The following is a 24,089-nucleotide window of genomic DNA, read 5'->3' on the forward strand; positions in this document are numbered from 1 at the left end:
AATAATCTCACTTTAATTGAATAAAAAGGTCTGTTTACAAATGAAATATGCTTTCCTATTTATAGGAAATGGAAGGATATGGCCGAATGATTACAAGAGGTTTCGGCCAGCCCTTGTGCCTCTATGAAATGACATAATTTAATTACAAATAGAGAGGATGGTTCGGTTTAATTGGAGGAAAATATCCTTTGGCCGAATAGTGCTTGTACCCCTTCAAGTTGGCGCCAAATTGGAGAGAAAGGAGTGCTTGGCCGAATGGTAAGAGGACTCTTCATCTTGGCGCCTAAATGAAGTCACACGCCAATCACATGGTGGTCTGGTCACAAGGCGTGCACATGGTCTCTCTAGGATGCTTGTGGTGTAGCCTTGCGCATGGAATGATGGCTGGTCATGGGTTCTATCTTAGGCGTGCATGTGTCTCCTTCCAAGCTAGCTTGAGTGTTGAGCTAGCTAGCAAGAATGGGGCTGTTTATGAATGATCTTCCTAGCCGAGTCCTTTTGAGCTCCATAACAACATGTTCAGCTACATTCAGCTACCTTTGTCATCACTTTTAGCAACTCAGCTTCAAATAGTCCAACTAGCTAAGTTTAGCTAGCCTGAAGCTTCTTCAGCTGAACCGAGCTTCCCTTAGCATTCCATGAGCTGCTTTGTACTTTGTGAGCTGTTTGTGAGCTATGTATGAAGTCCAAATCATTCACCAAGCTACCTCAACGTGTGCCATGCTCCAATGTACCTACATGTGCAAGGAAACAAGGCAAGTTCATGATATTGAGCTAAAACGAGCTAAATACCTTGCTGCCATGTTTGTTTATGGTAATGGGAGCTAAGTATGATGGTCATGAGCTAAGTACATCATCTCCTAATATGTGTAAGATAATGTATAAAGCCTAAGAGTTAATATGAATGCAAATAAACTAATGAAATGCATTATAAGTATGCTGCCTTGATGTATATATAACAATCATGCTTAATATGATAATAAAACTATCCTAACATGCTTAACATATTAAAAATAACAATGTGTAATATGAATTCATACTAAGTTACTTAACTAATATTCTTATCATAATATATATTATAATAACATATATTATAAAGCTAATAATAAGTAAATTCAATATAAAGATGTTCAAAAGTACTCCCTTTGTAGATGAAAACGTGATGATATCACATTTCCTATAAATAGAGTGGCTTGCCATCATTTGTACTCATCTCATCTCTTATATAAAATATACTCTTGTGAGTTATTTCTCTTCAAAGTTCTTTGTGAACTTTATCGATTAAACAAGTGTAGTTCCTATACTTGTGGCGTCATTCCTTCCATTTTGATTCCTAAATTCCTAGATTGTTATCTAGTGGGTTGAAGACACGATCACCACCCCTCAAGCAAGTTTGTGAAGACCGGGATTGTGCTCCTTAGCACTATTTCATCTTTGGCGTGTTTGAGATACAACATCACCACCATTGCCATTTCATCATCAACATCATCCATTGCTTCCATCAATTCCGCAGCCATCTCTATCTTTTTATTTATTTCATTTCATTATTATTATTTATTTTCATTACTTATATTATTACCCTTTATTAAGTCCATTATTAAACATATTTTCTTATCTTATTTTGCAGCCCAAACTTATAAATTCAAGGACATCAGTACTTGTCAATCCTAGATCGGGACACAATAAGGCTATCTACTCTTCTCACCAAAGGGTGTAGATTCGCCTATACGTCATATCCGGAGGCCCGTGAGCTCATAGCTGGATTGAGCTGAAGATTTGATCTACAAGATGACCTCATTTCAGCTGGGGAGCTACACCATCATCATCACCACTTAGGGCACTTCAAATATGTCCTAAGTTAAAATTTGTGAAATTGTACCTTTTCGTGAATAGTTACCACCTCAGGAGCTACATTTTCACAAGGAGCTGCCCAAACATTCACCATGTTACAAGTCATCTAAGGCTAGCTAATTTTTAGCTCATTCACACCCGAAGTAGCTCAAACATGAAGAGGTATCTTTTCTAAACATTGTGACCTTTCATGAATGATGCTGCCCATGAAGATGTCCATTTAATTATGAGCACGTTAGTGAAGAATTTACATCCATTGGAGGCTTAAATCATCAAGGAATATGAGATAGGGCTCCATACCTATTTGGCCACAACACATGATATGCACATGAGAGCTTTTGGCGACAACATGAGGAGGCACATCACCATTCGACCAAAGAGAGGAAAAGTGGCGCAAAGATGAACCAACTTGCATATTCAGCCAAGGGAGATGTCTTCCCGCCCTTAGCCGAAACATTAAGTCCCTCTATGAAGGGTTATCCGAACCATCACAAGCCCAAAGGACTCATCCATTCATCTTAAGCATTATGTACTTTCATCAAAAGTCATGTATCAACCGAATAGCTATGTAAGTATTCGACCAAGCCCTCTCATTTACTATAAGTAGAGAGGCTTGCCATCATTTGTACCCATCTCATCTCATATATAAAAATTACTATTGTGAGTTAATTTCTCTTCAAAGTTCTTTGTGAACTTTATCGATTAAAGAAGAATAATTCCTATACTTGTGGCGACATTCCTTCCATCCTGATTCTAAAATTCCTAGATTAATATATAGTGGGTTGAAGACACTGTCACCACCCCTCAAACAAGTTTGTGAAGATCGGGATTATGCTCCTTAGCATTGTTTCATCTTTGGCATGTTTGAGATACAACATTACCACCATCTTCATTTCATCATCAACCATCATCAACATCCTTCATCAAGACCATACCAACTTCATTCTTCCACATCCATCTCCTTTCTATCTTTATTTCATTTCTTTCTATTTCCATTATTTTTAATATTATCCAATTCTTAATTCCACCATTAATATTATTTTTCTTTCTTATTTTCATTGCATCCAATTTTATAATTCAATGACATCAATACTTGTCAATACTAGATCGGGGAACAATAAGGCTATCTACTCTCTTCCATCAAAGCGTGTAGATCAGCCTACATCAAAACCCCTTGCACACCTATAAATAGGCTTTGACATTCATTTGTAAACAAAACCCTTTGATAAATTAAAACTCTTGTGAGATTATTCTCTCTTTAAGTTCTTTTTGAACTATATCGATTAAGCAAGCTTATTTCTTAAGTTTGTGGCGTCAAACCACTTCCATTGATACTTTTGGTTCCTATCTCTTTATAGATAGTGGGTCAAAGTCCTTGCTACCATCCCTTATAACGACTTATAAGAAACGAGTCTTTGCTCTTTATAGCATTGGTTCCTTCTTAGTCTTATAAGATACTATCTTTCCATCACCATATTCCATCACCTTCACTCCAAATCTACCACCATTCGAATACCATCTTCATCTATTCACCATTAAATTATCCTTCAATCATCATCAAGGCATACAATATCAACATCATTTGGAGGCCAAATCCATCAACACTTGAAGGATAATTATACAACACTTCCGTAGCCTACTTTGATATCATTTCTTTCCATTTCAATTCTTCCCATTTCCATTCCCTTTCTTAAAATCCAAGTACTTAATCATTTCTTTCTTTTAATTTTGCTGATTACTTATCAATTCAAAGTGTAGCATTTGGTGTCTCTCCTAGATCGAGAAACAACAAGGCTGCCAACTTCTCCATTATTAAAGAAGCTTGAATAGCCTTACATCAAGCAGTATTCAGAGCTTAGTTGGATTGACAATCAAGTGATGTAACAAAAAGAAAGAAGAAAACAAAAAAAAAACAAAAATACTCTTACATCAAAATTGGAGTGCAAAAAGAAAGAAAAGAAAAAGAAGAATCAAAAGCAAAGAAAAAGTGAAGCAAAGTTGCAAAGTACACTCAAAGAGAAGCACATTACAATCTGCCCCAACATCAAACTTGAAGGGGATATCCTTGTTGTTTCTTGTGAAGGAAGATAGTAAGTGTTGCAACTTGAGTTGTAAGTTGTCTTTATTTTCTTACTATTTCATTTCCTTAATCTTTCATCTCTTCTTATTTCATTGCCTTATCCTTTTCTTAACCTTTTCTATCCTACCTTTACCATAACCATTTCTATACCTTAAACATTTCTTTTAAGCTGATGCATAAACTAAGAAACTTGCTCAATCTTTAGTTAGTTTTTAAAAGGAACAATAAGAGAGAATCGAGCGGAAAAAGGCAAACGAGAGGGTAAGATTAGGAGGGGATCGAAAAAGCCAAGAATATATCCCCGAGTGCAAACACGAGTGTGAGTGGAGTGTAATATGAACTTTCTTTGTAGTGCTTTTTGTGAGTATACTGGTAAGGTTTTAATTTATTCTCATTGCACTAACCATGTCTCAAAGCCCAAAGAAAATGTAGGAACACCAAACTTACAGATACAAGCACTCATTGGCGAAATGATACGAATGTTTCGTGAAGAGTTCAATGCTCTTCATGAAAAGATATATCAACGTCAGGATCTACCACCAGCCCAGAATAATGGAGTCTCGAGAAGACAAAAACAACCACCACCTCCAAAAAAAGATGTTCAAGAAAATATTGACGATGGAGAACAAGCAGCATTCCAAGGCTGATGTAAGGAACTTGTACCTTAACAATTGATTATGGATCTAGGAAGGAAGCAAAACAACCTACATAAGTGAATGGCTCAAAAAAGATATGGTTAAGGGTGGTAGATGCTAGGGTGAATAGGTGGGCTGTTTAAATGATAGATGGAAGCAGAAGATGATTGATATGGCTATGGGTTATGGCTGATGAAACAAAGGGATAATTGCGAGGATAGTATCTCAAAGAAGACTCAAAGAAGAACTAATGCTATAGAGAGCAAAGACACAGACTTTATATAGCTTTTTCAAGGGGTGGTATTAAGTACTTTGACCCACTAGTTATAGGAACTAGGAATCAGAAGTATCAAGGTGAAAAGGAGGTTGACGCCATAAGTATAAAATACTTGATAAGTCGATAAAAGTCACCAGGACTTAAGGAAGAGAATAATATCACTTATATTAATCAAAAAGGTCTTCTTACAAATGAAATATAATGGCCTATTTATAGTTTTTGAAGGGACTTGCCCGAATAGGTACATGTTGGTTCGGCCAGCCCTTGTACCTTCCTAAAATGACATGATTTTTAATGAAAAAACAAGACTTTAATGAAAATAAATGCTCTTGGCCGAATGGTTATGTGTTGGTTCGGCCCTAAGGATGATTTGAATGCATTTGGAAGTTATTTGGGCGCCAAAATGAAGAGGAAAGAGTCTTTGGCCGAATATGAAGCATCCCTTGGTGTTTTGGCGCCAATTTGATGTCACATGGAGTGCACATGCTTGAATGATGCACATGGCAGCCTACATGAATGCACATGGGTCTTCTTGCTATGCTTTGATGAGGTTGCAACCATAGGATTATGTCTTGAAGTCCATGGAATGAAGATAGGCAACAACTAGGCGTTAATTAGCTTCAAGTTAAGCGAGATGAGTGTCTTGGTAGCTAACTAGGTGAGTTATAGCTTGATGAACTCAAGCTAGTTAGCTTTGGTCTTCTCAGCTCCTCAGATACTCTCCCAGCTACTTCCAACTACCTCTAGTCCACTATTCAGCAATTTGGTCCAAAGCTCTCCTCCAGCTAAGTTCAGCTACATGCTAGCTCCTCCAGCAAAGTTGAAGCTCCTTATGCGATGAAATGAGCTACCATAATGTTCATGAGCTAGTGTGAGTTGCTATGCTTGTCCTTTTAGCTAACCAAGCTACCATAATATGCATTGCTTTATGTTTTACCTATAGAAACAAACAAACAAACAAATTAAGCAAAGTGTGAGCTCATTTAAGGTAAAATGCATGCTTCCGTGAGGTGTTTGAGTGATAGAAGCTATGAATGCATGTCATGAGCTAAGTACATAATGATATAACATATGTAAGCTAATGTGTAAGACCTAGGAGCTAAAATAAATGCATATGAGCTAACAAATGAATGATTAAGCATGATACCATTTCATGAATGTAATTAATCATGCTTAAATGGATGTAAGATTAATCTAACATACTTATAACATTGTGTATCAATCATAAAGATGTGGGTATATGTTGTATGCATGAATATCATATAACATGGTATTCATAAATGATAAATGGAAACATGCAATAATAATATCCTAAGAAATGATATGTAATCATAGCATATGTTTGAATGATATGAAAGACATGATCAACTAAGCATATGATGGAAATAATAATATGATAATTTATACTAACATGTGAATGCATGCTTATGATAGAATAGAATGTATAAATGATATAATATAAGATAGGGTAATGAAGAACTCCCTTAGAAATAGCAATGAAAAACATCCATGGTGTGATCAAGTCATGGAAAAAGTTAGAGCTAGTTTAGATCATATCAAAGGCCCTAGACATGCTATTGTTGATGACAATCTAAGCAATATCAAGATCAAAATTCCTCAATTCCAAGGAAAGACTAATCCTGAAGCCTATATCGAATGGGAAAGTAAGGTGGAACATGTTTTTAGTTGCCACAACTATTCTGAGATGAAGAAAGTGATATTGGAAGCCATGGAGTTCATAGACTATGCTTTAATATGGTGGGATCAACTTACCCTTAATCGAAAGAGGAATGGAGAACGACCGGTCTTAACTTGGCATAAAATGAAAGGTATTATGCGGAAATGCTTAATTCCTGTTCACTATCACCGAGACTTGTTTCAAAAGTTACAGAATCTCAAACAAGGCCAGAGAAGTGTGGAGGATTACTACAAAGAAATAGAAGTGGAAATGATCCGAGTCAATATTAAGGAGGATCGTGAAGCAACTATGGCGAGATTCCTTGATGGACTTAATCCCAAAATTGCCAACACCTTTGAGTTGTACCATTATATTGAAATAGATGAAATAGTGCAAATGGCAATGAAGATCGAAAGGCAACTGAAGAGGAGACATACATCTCGCAATGTTGCACCCACACCATCAAAATTGAGTCCAAACAACATAAAGAAGCCTACTCCTCCTCCTATCAAAGAACAAGCTGAATCTTCAAAGACTCAGCAAGTAAGTAAAGACCCCAACCGAGGAAAACAAACCATTAAACGATCCAGAGACATTAGGTGCTTTAAATGTCTTGGGAGGGGCCATGTATCTACACTGATGGGATCAGGCCAATGACCAAACTTCTTCAACACATGATAATGTAAGGCTGACCAGGCTTCTTCAATAATAGAGAAGATGAAAACCTTGTTATTTTTCGATCTAGGAGAGACACTAAATGTTACACCTTGAATTGAAAAGTAATCTGCACAAAGAAGAATGATTGGTTAAGTAAATGAGTAATTAAGAAAGGAAATGGAAAGAATTGAAATGGATAGAATAGTTATCAAAGAAGGGCTACGGAAGTATTGTAGAATGATCCTTCAAGTGATGATGGATTCGGCCTCCAATAGTGGTGATGGACGAATGCCTTGTTGAGGATGAAGGATAATTTCAAAGATGAAGGATAATTTCAAAGATGAAGAAATGGAAATTTAGAAGTTGGTGATAATATAGGCGTGATATGGTGATGGAATATAGTGATCATATAGGCGTGATAATGGTGATGGACAGATTTTATCTTATAAAACTAAGAAGGAACCAATGCTATAAAGGAGCAAAGACCCATTTCTTATAAGTCGTTATAAGGGATGGTATTAAGGACTTTGACCCTCTATCTATAGGAGATAGGAACCAGAAGTATCAAGGTGAAAGAATGATGCCACAAGCTTTAGAAAGGCTTGCTTAATCGATATAGTTCTAAAAATAACTTGAAGAGAGAATAATCTCACAAAGGATTTTTAATTGATCAAAGGGTTGTGTTACAAATGAAATGAAATAGCCTATTTATAGTTTTCAAAGGGTTTAGGCCGAATAGATACTTGATGGTTCGGCCAAGGTTGAAACCCCTTTGAAAATACATGATTTTTTATGAAAGTACATGATTTAAATGAAGATACATGCTCTTGGCCGAATGGTTATGTGTTGGTTCGGCCCTAAGGTTGATTTGAATGCATTTGGAAGTTATTTGGGCGCCAAAATGAAGAGGAAAGAGTCTTTGGCCGAATAGGAAGCATCCCTTGGTGTTTTGGCACCAATTTGATGCACATGGAGTGCACATGCTTGAATGATGCACATGGCAGCCTACTTGAACGCACATGGGTCTTCTTGCAAGGCTTTGGTGATGTTACAACCATAGGATGGTGTCTTGAAGTCAATGGAATGAATATGACAACAACTAGGCATGACTTAGCTTCCAACATGCATCTAGGTGTGATGGCCTTCAATGGGCAGCAACTTGTCATGAAAGGTCACATTATGTGGAAGGTAACCTTTCATCATTAGTGCTACTTTACAAGTGTTTGAGCTGAAGATGAGCTGGTCATAGATGAATTACATGAAGATGAGTCATAGGCCAGCTGATACGATCCAAACTAGCTCCAACTTTCTCCATGACTTGAACACACCATGGATGTTCTTCAAAGTTGCTTCTAAGGGAGTTCTTCATTACCCTATCTTATATTATATCATTTATACATTCTATTCTATCATAAGCATTCATTCACATGTTAGAATAAATTATCATATTATTATTTCCATCCTATGTTTAGTTAATCATGTCTTTCATATCATTCAAATATATGTTATGTTGACATATCATTTCTTAGGATATTATTATTACATGTTTCCATTTATCATTTATGAATACCATGTTATATGATATTCATGCATACAACATATTCACATCTTTATAATTGATGCACAATGTTATTTCAAGTATGTTAAGTATGTTATATTAGTCTTGCATTCATTTAAGCATGATTCAATTCATTCGTGAAATGGCAGAATGCTTAATCATTCATTTGTTAGCTCACGTGCATTCATTTTAGCTCCTAGGTCTTATACATTAGCTTACATATGCTATATCATTATGTACTTAGCTCATGACATGCATTCATAGCTCATATCACTCAAACACCTCACGACAGCATGCATTTTACCTTAAATGAGCTCACACATTGCTTATTTTATTTGTTTGGTGATTCCTATAGGTGAAACACAAAACAAGGCATATTATAGTAGCTTGGCTAGCTAAAAGGACAACCACAACAGCTCACACTAGCTCATGAACATTATGGCAGATCATTTCATCACATAAGGAGCTTAAACTTAGCTGGAGGAGCTAGCATGTAGCTGAACTTAGCTGGAGGAGAGCTTTGGACCAAATTATTGAAAAGTGGACTAGAGGTAGCTGGAAGTAGCTGGGAGAGTAGCTGAGGAGTTGAGAAGACCAAAGCTAACTAGCTTGAGTTCATCAAGCTATAACTCACCTAGTTAGCTAGCAAGACACTCACCTAGCTTACCTTGAAGCTAGTTCATCTCTAGGCTGCCCAATGGAAGCCATGTCACTTAGATGAATGTTGGAAGCTAATTCACGCCTAGTTATTGCCTATCTTCATTCCATGGACTTCAAGACATCATCCTATTTTTGCAACCTCATCAAAGCATAGCAAGAAGACCCATGTGCATTCATGTAGGCTGCCATGTGCATCATTCAAGCATGTGCACTCCATGTGACATCAAATTGGCGCCAATACACCAAGGGATGCTTCCTATTCGGCCAAAGACTCTTTCCTCTTCATTTTGGCACCCAAATAACTTCCAAATGCATTCAAATCATCCTTAGGGCCAAACCAACACATAACCATTCGGCCAAGAGCATGTATTTTCATTAAAGTCTTGTTTTTTCATTAAAAATCATGTCATTTGTAATCAGACCCTTTGTTCAATTAAAGTGAGATTATTCTCTTCCTTAAGTCCTGGTGACTTTTTATCAACTTATCAAGTATAATTTATACTTGTGGCGTCAACCCTCTTCTTTCATCTTGATACTTCTAGTTCCTAGTTCATATAACTAGTGGGTCAAAGTACTTAACACCACCCCTTGAAGAAACAATATAAAGATTGGGTCTTTGCTCTCTATAGCATTGGTTCTTCTTTGAGCGTTCTTCAGATACTATCCTCACAACCATCGTTTTATTTCATCGCCATAACCATAACCATTTCAATCATCTTCCGCTTCCATCTCTCATTTATTAAATAGCCTACCTATTAAACCATACGTTTACCACCCTTATCCATTTTGCTTTGAGCCATTCACTTGTACAGGTTGTTTTTCTTCCTTCCTAGATCCACAATCAAATGAGAAGGTAGAATTACCTTACATCAAGCGGTAATCAGAGCTTTGGTGGAAGAAAGCAACGTGCAACAATAACAAAAAAATACAAAAAGAAGTGTAAAGTGAACGAAAAAAAAACTAGCAAAGAAAATCAAAGCACTCAAAGAAGCAATTTAAAGCACTCAAAAAGGAAGAAAAAGCAAAGAAAATAAAAGAAAGAAGTTGAAGCACTCATCAACAATTCTCATTACAAAGCAAGTCAAGAAAGCCGTTTAAATTGATTGTGGTGATAGAAGGTTGTAAAGTGACTTGCGTAAGTAACCCCTTTTGTTCTTTTCTTTCTATTTTCTAAGCCACGCTTTCATTATATTTTACTTTCCATTCCTACTAACCCTCTTGCAGCCGACGCTAAACAAGTAAAATTTACTTGATACGGTTTGAGTAAAGTTCTCTAGAACTTGGGACAAGAGAATCGAGAGGAAAAAGGCTAGAGCATGTGTGAGATCAGAAGAGGACAAATAAAAGCCATTATAGTCCTAGAGTGCAAACACGAGCGGATTGAGTGACATTCAAATTTTCCTTGGAGTGACTCGTGAGGCTTTGTGAGAGTACATTCTGGTAAGGTCCTACACACATTTCGTTTTTCCTTATTTGCTAACATGTCTCTTCCATCCAACATATTTGTAGTCAAAAGGACTTTGAACATTCAAAGTCAAGAGGATGAACAAAGAGAGAACATCTTCCATACCAAATGTCACGTGGGAGAAAAAATTTGTGTGGTGATCATTGATGGAGGAAGTTGTACAAACGTAGCAAGTACTCACATGGTGGAAAAGTTGGGTCTCCAGACTTCCAAGAATCCTCATCCTTACAAACTTCAATGGCTCAATGATGTAGGTGAAGCCAAGGTAACCAAACAATTTGTTGTACCTTTCTCAATTGGAAGATACAATGATGGAGTCCTTTGTGATGTGGTGCCCATGAGTGCAAGCCACCTTATACTAGGACGTCATTGGCAATTTGACAAGAAGGCTAATCATGATGGATTTTCCAACAAGTATTCTTTCCAACATCAAGGAAAGAAAATCATATTGGCGCCTCTGCTTCCAAGTCAAGTTCATGAATGCCAAGTGACCCTTAAGTCACGCATAGAAGAATGGGAGAAAAAGAAGGCCATGAAAAGAACCCTTGAAGAAGAACTTTTTGAGAGACAAGAACAATTGTAAATGAAACTATTAGTGTTGAAAGAGAAGTCTTGCAAGAGCATCAAGTAGAATAAGTGGAAAATCAGATTGATACGAGAAACATTAGAAAAGAAAGGGAGAATGGAGAGCATGATTCACCTAACAATTCTTTTCCTCCAATTATTACTTTTGTTTTGCAGGACAATCCAAGAGACATATCACTTCAAATTGAAGACTCAAAGAACATGTCTTTTGAAGAATCAATAGATGTGACTTTTGGTAATCCACAAGACATGTCCTTTGACATTTCAAAGGATGTACCTCTTGAAATTCAAAAGAATGTGCCAATTGAAGTGCCACAAGATACGTGATGACTCCAACCAGGAGACAAACAATGGATGAAAGGACCAACCTATTTCATCCTTATGGTGAAGTAGTACCAACCTTAAAGGCAATCATTCGGAGAGGCATAAAGGTGAAAGGACATGATCATTTAAATCAGCACCAAGGAGTCATTCAAAGAACAATTATTTTCACCAAGATACGTGATGACTTCAACCAGGAGACAAACCTTTTTACCAACAAGCATAGTGAATTAAAAGGAGGAATTGAAGAGATAGAGGTCCTTTCCAAGCATTATGTTTATTCAAAGAATAAAATAAAAGGATCAAGTTGGTTCGTGAAGGGATACGTCTTTTCCATTCAAAGGACATGTGATGGTTCCCAAACATTGTGTCCTCCCATTAAAGGACGTGAAGTTACCAGATTTGAAGCCAAGAGGTTGAACATATCGTGTGAATCATCTATTGGAGGAAAACATAAGGATTCAATCCTTCCTACATCAAGAAGGTCTTCAATGAGAAACTACTTCGATTTGAGGACAAATCGCCTAAAAGAAGGGGAGGATGATACGATCCAAACTAGCTCCAACTTTCTCCATGACTTGAACACACCATGGATGTTCTTCAAAGTTGTTTCTAAGGGAGTTCTTCATTACCTTATCTTATATTATATCATTTATACATTCTATTCTATCATAAGCATTCATTCACATGTTAGTATAAATTATCATATTATTATTTCCATCCTATGCTTAGTTAATCATGTCTTTCATATCATTCTGATGTAAGGCTAACCGGCTTCTTCAATAATGGAGAAGATGGCAACCTTGTTATTTCCCGATCTAGGAGAGATACCAAATGCTACACCTTGAATTGAAAAGTAATCTGCTCAAAAGAAGAAGAATTGGTTAAGTAAATGAATAATTATGAAAGGAAATGGAAAGAATTGAAATGGATAGAATAGTTATCAAAGAAGGGCTGCGGAAGTGTTGTAGAATGATCCTTCAATTGATAATGGATTAGGCCTCCAATGGTGGTAAATGGACGAATGCCTTGTTGATGATGAAGGATGATTATATGGGTGTGAAGGGATATGGATAATGGTGATGGAAATAGTAATGGAATGTTGATGGAGTTGGCGTGAAAGTGATGATGGAAGGTGGTAATGAATAGATAGTATCTTATAAGACTAAGAAGAAGCCAAAGCTATAAAGGAGCAAAGACCCGTTTCTTATAAGTCGTTATAAGGGATGATATTAAGGACTTTGACCCTCTATCTATAGGAGAGAGGAACCAGAAGTATCAAGGTGAAGGAATGACGCCACAAGCTTTAGAAAGGCTTGCTTAATCGATATAGTTCTAAAAAGAACTTGAAGAGAGAATAATCTCACAAAGGATTTTTTTTAATTATCAAAGGGTTGTCTTACAAATGAAATATCCAAGCCTATTTATAGACTAGCATAGGTTTGGCCGAATAAATAGGTTTCCATTCAGCTAAATACATGACTATTAAATAGAAATACATGATGTTTTAATGAATGAAGATGTCCTTGGCCGAATAGTCTCCTTGCTCTTCATCTTGGCACCAATTTTGAATCAAAAGGATGCTTAGGCCGAATAGAGAGAACCCTCTTCATTTTGGCACCCATTTCATCCACACACATGGAACATGTGTGGGCTAGGCATGAGGCACTCACATGGGTGGCTTGGGGTCTTATGGTGTGTCTCCTACTTGGCGTGAAGTTGAGCAGCAACTTAGGTGTGACTTTGCATCCAACTTGCTTCTAGATGACATGGCATCAATGGGGAAGCAACTATTTATGAAAGGTCACATTTTTGGAAGGCAACCTTTCATCATTTGAGCTACTTCCCATGTGTTTGAGCTGAATATGAGCTGGACATAGATGTAATACATGTCAATGAGTCTTAGGACAGCTCCTTGTGAAAGGGCACTTCTCAGATTGGCAACTCTTCACGAAAAGGTACGAATTCACAAAATTCGACCTATACCATATTTGTAGTGCTCTGTTTGGTGAAGATGATGGTGCAACTCTCCAGCTAAAAAGAAGTCTCTAGTAAGCTCAAAAGTCCAACTCAAGTGAGCTATGAGCTCGGAGGGCAGCTGACAACTTTTCATCATTTGTTCTTCATGATCTCCCAAGTCATCTTATGGAAGTTTTCGTAGCTCATTGACTCCCATGCTAGCTTTAAATCAACTCCCATCATGTGGCCGAACATGTACCTACAAAAGAAAGCTTTTATAAGTTAAGTAATATAATGTATAAATGTATAAATATGTGGTTCATAACAATAACTTCATACATTCATAATATCATCATCATAACTATAAATATAATGTATGTAAGCTATTATCATAACTATGGTATAAAGAAAGATTAAGTTAAAGAAAATCCCCCTTTGATTTTTGAGAAAGGTTGGAGAAGCAAGTTCATTTTTGACGCTGAATCGGATCACATCATCCCCCCTTCTTTAAAGCGATTTATCCTCAAATTGAAGGGTGGTTTCTTTTCAACTTTCCTCCATTTCATAGTTGTTGTTTCGTCAGAAATTGGGATCCCTTCTTTAGGCTCTTGAATAAGATATGCCCATGTAATTTTGCTTTGAATGTTTAGGTCCCTTGATATCCCAAAAGTGGTGTCTCTTAATACTCCAATAGGCATGATCATTGAATCCTCATAAGTCACGTCCATTGGTTCTTCTAAAGACACGTCCTTTGAATGAAAAATGGTGTTCTTTTGTTGCTCAATGGACACATCTTTTGTAATCCCAAAGGTCACTTCTCCTAAACATTCCTTTTGAAAAATGGTGTCTCTTGATACAACCTGCAAGTCAAAGAAACAATCTACATTTTCAAAGTTAGAATAATCATCTTCAAACTTGTATTCTGTCAATAGGAATTCTTGAATCAAGCACTTTGGGGAATAAGCACTTGTTCTCAGATCAGTTTCCTCCATAGTTGTTGCCTTTCCTTTCCTTATAGCCTCAACACTTTGCTTCATTTTGGCTTGATCATTCTAGACTTGTTTAGACGTTAAAGGAATAAGGATAATCTTCTTCCCTTTATGGCTGAACGAGTATTGATTGGTAAAACAATCATGAATAGTCCTTTTGTCGTATTGCCATGGCCTCCCAAGAAGTAGATGGCTAGCGTGCATAGGGACTACATCACACATAACCTCATCTTTGTATTTGCCAATGGAAAAAAGAATTATCACCTGTTTGCTAACGTTGAGTTCTCCTCGTTCATTGAGCTACTGCAACTTATATGGATTCGGATGCTTCATTATTTTCAAACCAAGCTTTTCCACCATTATTGTACTGGCCACATTAGTACAACTTCCACCACCTATAATAACAAAGCATACCTTCTCATTCACATGGCATCGGGTATGGAATATGTTTTCTCACTGTGCATTATCTTCCACAACTTGAAGATTCAAACTTCTTCAAATTACCAAAGCTTCTCCTTGTTCAACGGGATCTGCAAGAGTGATTTCTTCATTGATTTCAATAGGTGCCTCTTGTTCTTCCTCTGATTCAGATTCTATTTCGCCATTTCCAAGTAAAAGCATAGTGTTTCGGTTAGGGCATTGTGTAGATACGTGGCCCCTCCCAAGACATTTAAAGCATCTAATGTCTCTTGAACGTTCAGTAGTTTGCTTTCCTCAGTTGAAGTCTTTGTTTGCTTGTTGATTCTTTGAAGATTCGGCTTGTTATTTGATAGGAGGAGGAGTTGGTTTCTTGATGTTGTTTGGACTCCATTTGGATGATGTAGGTGCAATATTACAAGATGTGTGTCTCCTCTTTAGTTGTCTTTCAATTTTCATTGCCATTTGCACCATCTCATCCATTTCGATGTAATGATACAATTCCAAGGTATTGGCAATTTCGGGATTAAGTCCGACAAGGAATCTCGCCCTAGTTTCTTCACGATCCTCCTCAATATTAACTGGGATCATTGCCACTTCCATCTCTTTATAGTAGTCCTCCACACTCCTATGGCCTTGTTTAAGATTTTGTAACCTTTGAAACAAGTCACTGTGATAGTGAACATGAATGAATCGTTTCTACATAATACCTTTCATTTCAAGCCAAGTTAAGACCGTTCGTTCTCCATTCCTCCTTCGGTTCAAGGTAAGTTGATCCCACCATATTAAAGTATAGTCTATGAACTCCATAGCTGCCAATCTCACTTTCTTCATTTTAGAATAGTTGTGGCAACTAAAAATATGTTCCACTTTGCTTTCCCATTCGAGATAAGCTTCAGGATCAGTTTTTCCTTGAAATTGAGGAATTGTGATATTGATATTACTCAGATTGTCATCAATAATGGCACGTCTAGGGCCTTGGAATGCTACTTGTTCTCCCTCGTCAAAATTTTCTTGAACATCTTCTTCTGGAGAGGGTGGTGGTTGTTGTCTTCTAGGAATTCTAATATTACGGCCTGGTGGTAGATCCTGGCATTGATCTATCTATTCATGAAGAGCATCAAACTTTTCATGAAACATTCTCATCATTTCGCCAATGAGTGCCTGCATTTGTAAATTTGGTGTTCCTGCATTTTCTCTGGGGCTTTGAGACATGGTTAGTGCAAATAAAATGAATTGAAAACCTTACCATCACACTCACAAATCCTCACTTGATCACTCCAAGAAAATTCAGATTGCACTCCACTCACTCTCGTGTTTGCACTCGGGGATATGTTCCTTGGCTTTTTTTTATCCCCCTTCTGATCTCACCCTCTCTTTTGCCTTTTACCGCTCAATTCTCTATTGTGGGTCCTTTTTAAGAACTAACTCAAGATTAAGCAAGTTTCTTTAGTTTGTGCGTCGATTTAGAATGGTTAGGAATAGAAAATGGTTATGATAAGGGTAGTATAGAAAAAGGTTTAGAAAAAGATATGATAATGAAATAAGAAAAGATGAAAGAATAAAGAAATGAAATGATAAAAAAATGAAGATAACTTACAACTCAAGTTGCAACACTTACTATATTCCTTCACAAGAAACAACAAGGATATCACCGTCAAGTTTGTTGTTGGGGCAGATTGTAATATGCTTCTCTTTGAGTGTATTTGCAACTTTCTTCACTTTTGATTTGATTTTGATTTTCTTGTTTTCTTTCTTTTGCACTCCAATTTTGTTGTAGGAGTCTTTTTCTTTTCTTTATGTTTTTTTTTCTTCTTTCTTGTTGCTTTTTTTGTTGTAGCACTTTGAATGTCAATCCACCATTTCTCTGATACCACTTGATGTAAGGCTAACCGACTTCTTCAATAATGGAGAAGATGGCAACCTTGTTATTTCCCGATCTAGGAGAGACACCAAATGCTACACCTTGAATTGAAAAGTAATCTGCTCAAAATAAGAATAATTGGTTAAGTAAATGAATAATTATGAAAGGAAATGGAAAGAATTGAAATGGATATAATAGTTATCAAATAAGGGCTGTGGAAGTGTTGTAGAATGATCCTTCAAGTGATAATGGATTAGGCCTCCAATGGTGGTAAATGGACGAATGCCTTGTTGATGATAAAGGATGATTATATGGGTGTGAAGGGATATGGATAATGGTGATGGAAATAGTAATGGAATGTTGATGGAGTTGGCGTGAAAGTGATGATGGAAGGTGGTAATGAATAGATAGTATCTTATAAGACTAAGAAGGAACTAATTCTATAAAGGAGCAAAGACCCATTTCTTATAAGTCGTTATAAGGGATGGTATTAAGGACTTTGACCCTCTATCTATAGGAGATAGGAACCAGAAGTATCAAGGTGAAGGAATGACGCCACAAGCTTTAGAAAGGCTTGCTTAATCGATATAGTTCTAAAAATAACTTGAAGAGAGAATAATCTTACAAAGGAGTTTTTTTAATTATCAAAGGGTTGTCTTACAAATGAAATATCCAAGCCTATTTATAGACTAGCATAGGTTTAGTCGAATAAATAGGTGTCCATTCGGCTAAATACATGACTATTAAATAGAAATACATGATGTTTTAATGAATGAAGATGTCCTTGGCCGAATGGTCTCCTTGCTCTTCATCTTGGCGCCAATTTTGAATCAAAAGGATGCTTAGGCTGAATAGAGAGAACCCTCTTCATTTTGGCACCCATTTCATCCACACGTATGGCACATGTATGGGCTGGGCATGAGGCACTCACATGGGTGGCTTGGGATCTTATGTTGTGTCTCATACTTGGCGTGAAGTTGAGCAGCAACTTAGGTGTGACTTTGAATCCAACTTGCTTCTAGATGACATGGCGTCAATGGGGCAACAACTATTTATGAAAGGTCACATTTCTGGAAGGCAACCTTTCATCATTTGAGCTACTTCCCATGTGTTTGAGCTAAATATGAGCTGGCCATAGATGCAATACACGTCAATGAGTCTTAGGACAGCTCCTTGTGAAAGGGCACTTCTCGGATTGGAAATTCTTCGCGAAAAGGTACGAATTCACAAAATTCGACCTAGACCATATTTTTAGTGCTCTGTGTGGTGAAGATGATGGTGCAACTCTCCAGCTGAAAAGAAGTCTCTAGCAAGCTCAAAAGTCTAGCTCAAGTGAGCTATGAGCTCAGAGGACAGCTGATAATTTTTCATCATTTGTTCTTCATGATCTCCCGAGTCATCTTATGGAAGTTTTCCTAGCTCATTGACTCCCATGCTAGCTTTAAATCATCTCCCATCATGTGGCCGAACATGTACCTACAAAAGAAAGCTTTTATAAGCTAATTAATATAATTTATAAATGTATAAATATGTGGTTCATAACAATAACTTCATACATTCATAATATCATCATCATAACTATAAATATAATGTATATAAGGTATTATCATAACTATGGTATAAAGAAAGATTAAGTTAAAGAAAATCCCCCTTTGATTATTGAGAAAGGTTGGAGATGCAAGTTCATTTTTGACGCTGAATCGGATCACATCACATTCAAATATATGTTATGATGATATATCATTTATTAGTATATTATTATTACATGTTTTCATTTATCATTTATGAATAGCATGTTATATGATATTCATGCATACAACATATTCACATCTTTATAATTGATGCACAATGTTATTTCAAGTATGTTAAGTATGTTATATTAGTCTTGCATTCATTTAAGCATGATTCAATTCATTCGTGAAATGGCAGAATGCTTAATCATTCATTTGTTAGCTCACGTGCATTCATTTTAGCTCCTAGGTCTTATACATTAGCTTACATATGTTATATCATTATGTACTTAGCTCATGACATGCATTCATAGCTCATATCACTCAAACACCTCACGACAGCATGCATTTTACCTTAAATGAGCTCACACATTGCTTATTTTATTTGTTTGGTGATTCCTATAGGTGAAACACAAAACAAGGCATATTATGGTAGCTTGGCTAGCTAAAAGGACAAGCACAACAGCTCACACTAGCTCATGAACATTATAGCAGCTCATTTCATCACATAAGGAGCTTAAACTTAGCTGGAGGAGCTAGCATGTAGCTGAACTTAACTGGAGGAGAGCTTTGGACCAAATTACTGAAAAGTGGACTAGAGGTAGCTGGAATTAGCTGGGAGAGTAGCTGAGGAGTTGAGAAGACCAAAGCTAACTAGCTTGAGTTCATCAAGCTATAACTCACCTAGTTAGCTACCAAGACACTCACCTAGCTTACCTTGAAGCTAGTTCATCTCTAGGCTGCCCAATGGAAGCCATGTCACCTAGATGCATGTTGGAAGCTAATTCACGCCTAGTTGTTGCCTATCTTCATTCCATGGACTTCAAGACATCATCCTATGGTTGCAACCTCATCAAAGCATAGAAAGAAGACCCATGTGCATTCATGTAGGCTGCCATGTGCATCATTCAAGCATGTGCACTCCATGTGACATCAAATTGGCGCCAAAACACCAAGGGATGCTTCCTATTCGGCCAAAGACTCTTTTCTCTTCATTTGGGCGCCCAAATAACTTCCAAATGCATTCAAATCATCCTTAGGGCCGAACCAACACATAACCATTCGGCCAAGAGCATGCATTTTCATTAAAGTCTTGTTTTTTCATTAAAAATCATGTCATTTTAGGAAGGTACAAGGGCTGGCCGAACCAACATGTACCTATTCGGCCAAGTCCCTTCAAAAACTATAAATAGGCCATTATATTTCATTTGTAATCAGACCCTTTGTTTAATTAAAGTGAGATTATTCTCTTCCTTAAGTCCTGCTGACTCGTCAACCCTCTTCTTTCATCTTGATACTTCTGGTTCCTAGTTCATATAACTAGTGGGTCAAAGTACTTAACACCACCCCTTGAAGAAACAATATAAAGATTGGGTCTTTGCTCTCTATAGCATTGGTTATTCTTTGAGCGTTCTTCAAGATACTATCCTCACAGCCATCCTTTTGTTTCATCGCCATAACCATAACCATTTCAATCATCTTAAGCTTCCATCTATCATTTATTAAATAGCCTACCTATTAAACCATACGTTTACCACCCTTATCCATTTTGTTTTGAGAAATTCACTTGTACAGGTTGTTTTGCTTCCTTCCTAGATCCACAATCAAATGAGAAGGTAGAATTACCTTACATCACCAGCTCCTTGTGAAAAGGCACCTTTTGGAATGACAACTATTCGCGAAAAGGTATGAATCCACAAAAATTGACATAGACCATATTTGAAGTGTTCTGTGTGGTGAAGATGACGGTGCAACTCTCTAACTGAAATGAGGTCTCTAGCTAGCTCAAAAGTCCAGCTCAAGTGAGCTATGAGCTCGGGTGATATGATAGCCAATAGCAAAGACCCTGAGAAGTACCCAAGTGGCCCCATCACACGAGCAAGGGCTAAGGAATTTCAAGCAGCTATGGAGAGTATGTTTACATCACATTTGGAACGTGATGAAAAAGGAATAATAAGGGAGGAATACTTTACTTTTCTTATGCATGAATTTGCATGAGAATTTAAAGTTTGCATAACATTCATTGCATTTAATAAGTGTGTTGTTCATTCAAGCATGCATTGCATTTAAATCATCTAGTTCATTCATCAAATTAGTTCTTTTATTATATTAACTCTTAATTGTTTCATGCATGTTTTCAATTAAATATTGAATAAAGTTCACCTTTGTTTCTAGGTGCATGAGAGAAGTTAAATGGTTTCATCATATGCAAGAATGTCAGTCAGAATGTCTTCCAATTCTGGAAGTGATACAGATATGTTTGGTTCTATAAATAAATTAGAAATTACTCCTCTATCTCTTAGCTTTTCAACGCCTTTTTAATCACCTTAATCCGATATCGGGAGCTTGAGATATGATCGATTTATTGAAGACAGTGCAGGCTGGAATTTTGTTACGGGAATTTTATGCATGGATGATTTGGATGAGTTTGAGCCAAGGGAGAGTCTTTTCAACTTCAGCCAAGTGACAAGCCATTGAAGGACTCTTAATACACCTATTAAAGGCATTCAAAGCTGATTGTTATCATCTAAGTTCAAGGGCTGTTCATATTCTTCAAGGGAGCATGCAATGAAGGGTGATTTAATTCACTTATCAAGACAATTTTCAGCATGGAATAGCAAGAGTCTTCCACCCCTTGGACGAAATTAAGGCCAAATTAAGCTTCAAATTGTCTAGATTCATCCCCAAAATGATCTAGAATATTCATCCAACTTTGAAGATAAGAAGACAAAGCATTCAAGTGCATTTTATTGCTAAATTGATGAGAATGTTTTCATCTTTTGAGTCTTTTCATATGCTTCTTAGAAATACTATAAATAGACACCTTTGGGATCATTTGTAGGACACATTTTGAATATATAAAACATCTTTGAGAGGTTGCTTTCATTCTTGTTCTCTTGTAGAACTTTATCGGCTTCAAGATAGTCTTGTAGTCTTCATCCATTTCCTTTTGTTATAGCGTTGGTTCCTAGCTCCTATATAGCTAGTGGGTCACGTTCCATACCCTACCATTTAAATTCCAATTTTTTTTATATTGTTGGTTCTTAGCTCCAAATAGCTAACGGGCCACAATCCACTTTATCCTTACACACTTTGCCACAACAACACCATTTGCCACGTCAACGCCATTCATACTTCACCATCTATTTTCATTATCATCAAACCACAATAACCATCACTCTTCCATCACCTTCAAACAACTTCCTCATTCTTTTCATTCCATCATTTCAATTATTATTTCATATCATTTCCTTCTTATGTTTATATTTATGTAATTTCAGAGTTCAAGCTATCATTACGGGGTTTTTTACTAGAATCACGATCGGACATTAACATATATGACTCGAAACATATAATCGCGATTATATCATTTGGTATCAGAGCTAGTCGATTCAGTAAGCGTATCATTTTCCTCTCTTCCGGTCAGTACAAAATAAAAAAGAAGTCAAAAAGAAAAAAAAAAGTTTAAAGAGGGAGGGAGTAATTCTTTTCATCTTTAAAGAAAAAAAATATATTTACTTCATCTTTATATTCAATTGTTCAATTTTTGTTACCTTTGCTTACCATCTCTTTTCCTTGTAGCCAATTTCTTTTCACTATCGTTACTACCAAACCATAATTGTTTCAGCCGAAGTACACTAGACCTTGTAAGCCTTGAGAAAGTTCCCAAAAGGACTTGAAATCAAAGCATGAGTGGTAAAACGCAAAAGTGATCATTAAGGGTAAAAGCCATCCCGAGTGAAACACGAGTGGGAGTGACTTTTCTTGGAGTGTTTGGTGAGGTTTTTTTTGTTGTGTGAGATTATTGTTTTATTACTAATTATGTCTCATCATTCGAGAGACAATTCTCAAGTTACAGGTACCGTTGAACCAAACCTACAAATGCAAGCCATGGTGCGTGAATTGACTAGGATTTTGAGGGAAGAGTTTGAACCTCTCCATGAACGTATTGACCATATTGAAGAAGAGCATACTCAAGGATTTCGAGAGCAAGAACATGTCAATCAAGGAGGAAATGAAGAAGCGGAAAGACCAGAAGAAGATCATGCATCACAACAAAGAATGGGAAATCGAGTTATAAGGCCCCAAAGGTTTCGTCCATTAATGGATGATAATCTTGTTAATATCAAGATTTCCATTCCACCATTCCAAGGCAAGACGGATCTCGAGGCTTACTTAGCATGGGAAAAGAAGGTAGAGCACATCTTTGGGTGCCATGATTATTCCAAACTCAAGAAGGTAAAACTCGCTGCCCTTGAGTTTATGGATTATGCACTAATATGGTGGGATCAATTGACATCAAGTAGGAGACGCAATAGAGAACATCCTATCACTACATGGGATGAAATGAAAGCAGTGATGCGAAGGCGATTCATTCCAACCCACTACCATCGGGAGTTATTCAACCGTCTTCAAAACCTTTCACAAGGTAACCGAAGTGTTGAAGATTATCACAAAGAGAAGGAGGTGGCCATGATTTGAGCCAACATCGATGAGGATCGAGAAGCCACAATGGTAAGATTCCTAGCGGGACTTAATCTAGACATTGCGAACGTGGTTGAGTTGCAATATTATATGGAGATGGAAGACATGGTGCATATGGCCATAAAGGTGGAAAAACAACTCAAAAGGAAGGGTGCCACACGATCTTATGGGAGTGCAACTTTAAAATGGGGGCAAAGTTCATACAAGAAGACTCCTCCATTGCCATCCCACGAAAGAGGAGGACCGCCCAAAGGAAGTAAGTCCATTGCCGAAACCAGCAAGGGTAAGACTGCCGCCACTCTAAATCGTTCTCGTGACATACAATGTTTTAAGTGTTTGGGGCGTGGACACATTGCAAGCCAATGTCCAAATCGCAACACCATGCTTCTTCGAGATGATGGAGAAGTTGAATCGGAACAAGAAGAGGATGAGAATGAAGATACTACCATTGATATGGAAGAATTAGAGCATGCCGTGGAATGAGAGGTCCTTGTTGTCAAAAGGAGTCTAAACGTGCAATCCAATGGAGGAGATGAACAACGTGAAAATATCTTCCATACTCGCTGCCACGTTGGAGGAAAGGTATGCTTTGTTATTATTGATGGAGGTAGTTGCACTAATGTTGCTAGTACCTTAATGGTAGATACACTTGGCTTGGAAACAACAAAGCATCCACAACCTTATAAACTGTAATGGCTCAACGATAGAGGAGAACTCAAGGTGACCAAGCAAGTTCGAATTGCTTTCTCCATAGGGAAGTACAAAGACAGGGTGTTATGTGATGTTGTACCAATGCACGCAAGCCATTTACTACTTGAAAGGCCTTGGCAATTTGATAGGCGAGTGATCCATGACGGTTATACCAATCGGTATACATT

At 37.1% G+C, this 24,089-nt stretch overlaps 1 pseudogene; it reads left to right on the forward strand.

The window, feature by feature from the left end:
- The first annotated feature begins 6,830 nt into the window (after positions 1-6,830).
- The window catches only part of LOC120195653, a 76,803-nt pseudogene continuing 59,544 nt past the window's right edge, over positions 6,831-24,089 (forward strand).

Source organism: Hibiscus syriacus, unplaced genomic scaffold (genome assembly GCF_006381635.1).
Source record: "Hibiscus syriacus cultivar Baekdansim isolate YM2019G1 unplaced genomic scaffold, ASM638163v2 tig00117017_pilon, whole genome shotgun sequence".
Taxonomy (NCBI): domain Eukaryota; kingdom Viridiplantae; phylum Streptophyta; class Magnoliopsida; order Malvales; family Malvaceae; genus Hibiscus; species Hibiscus syriacus.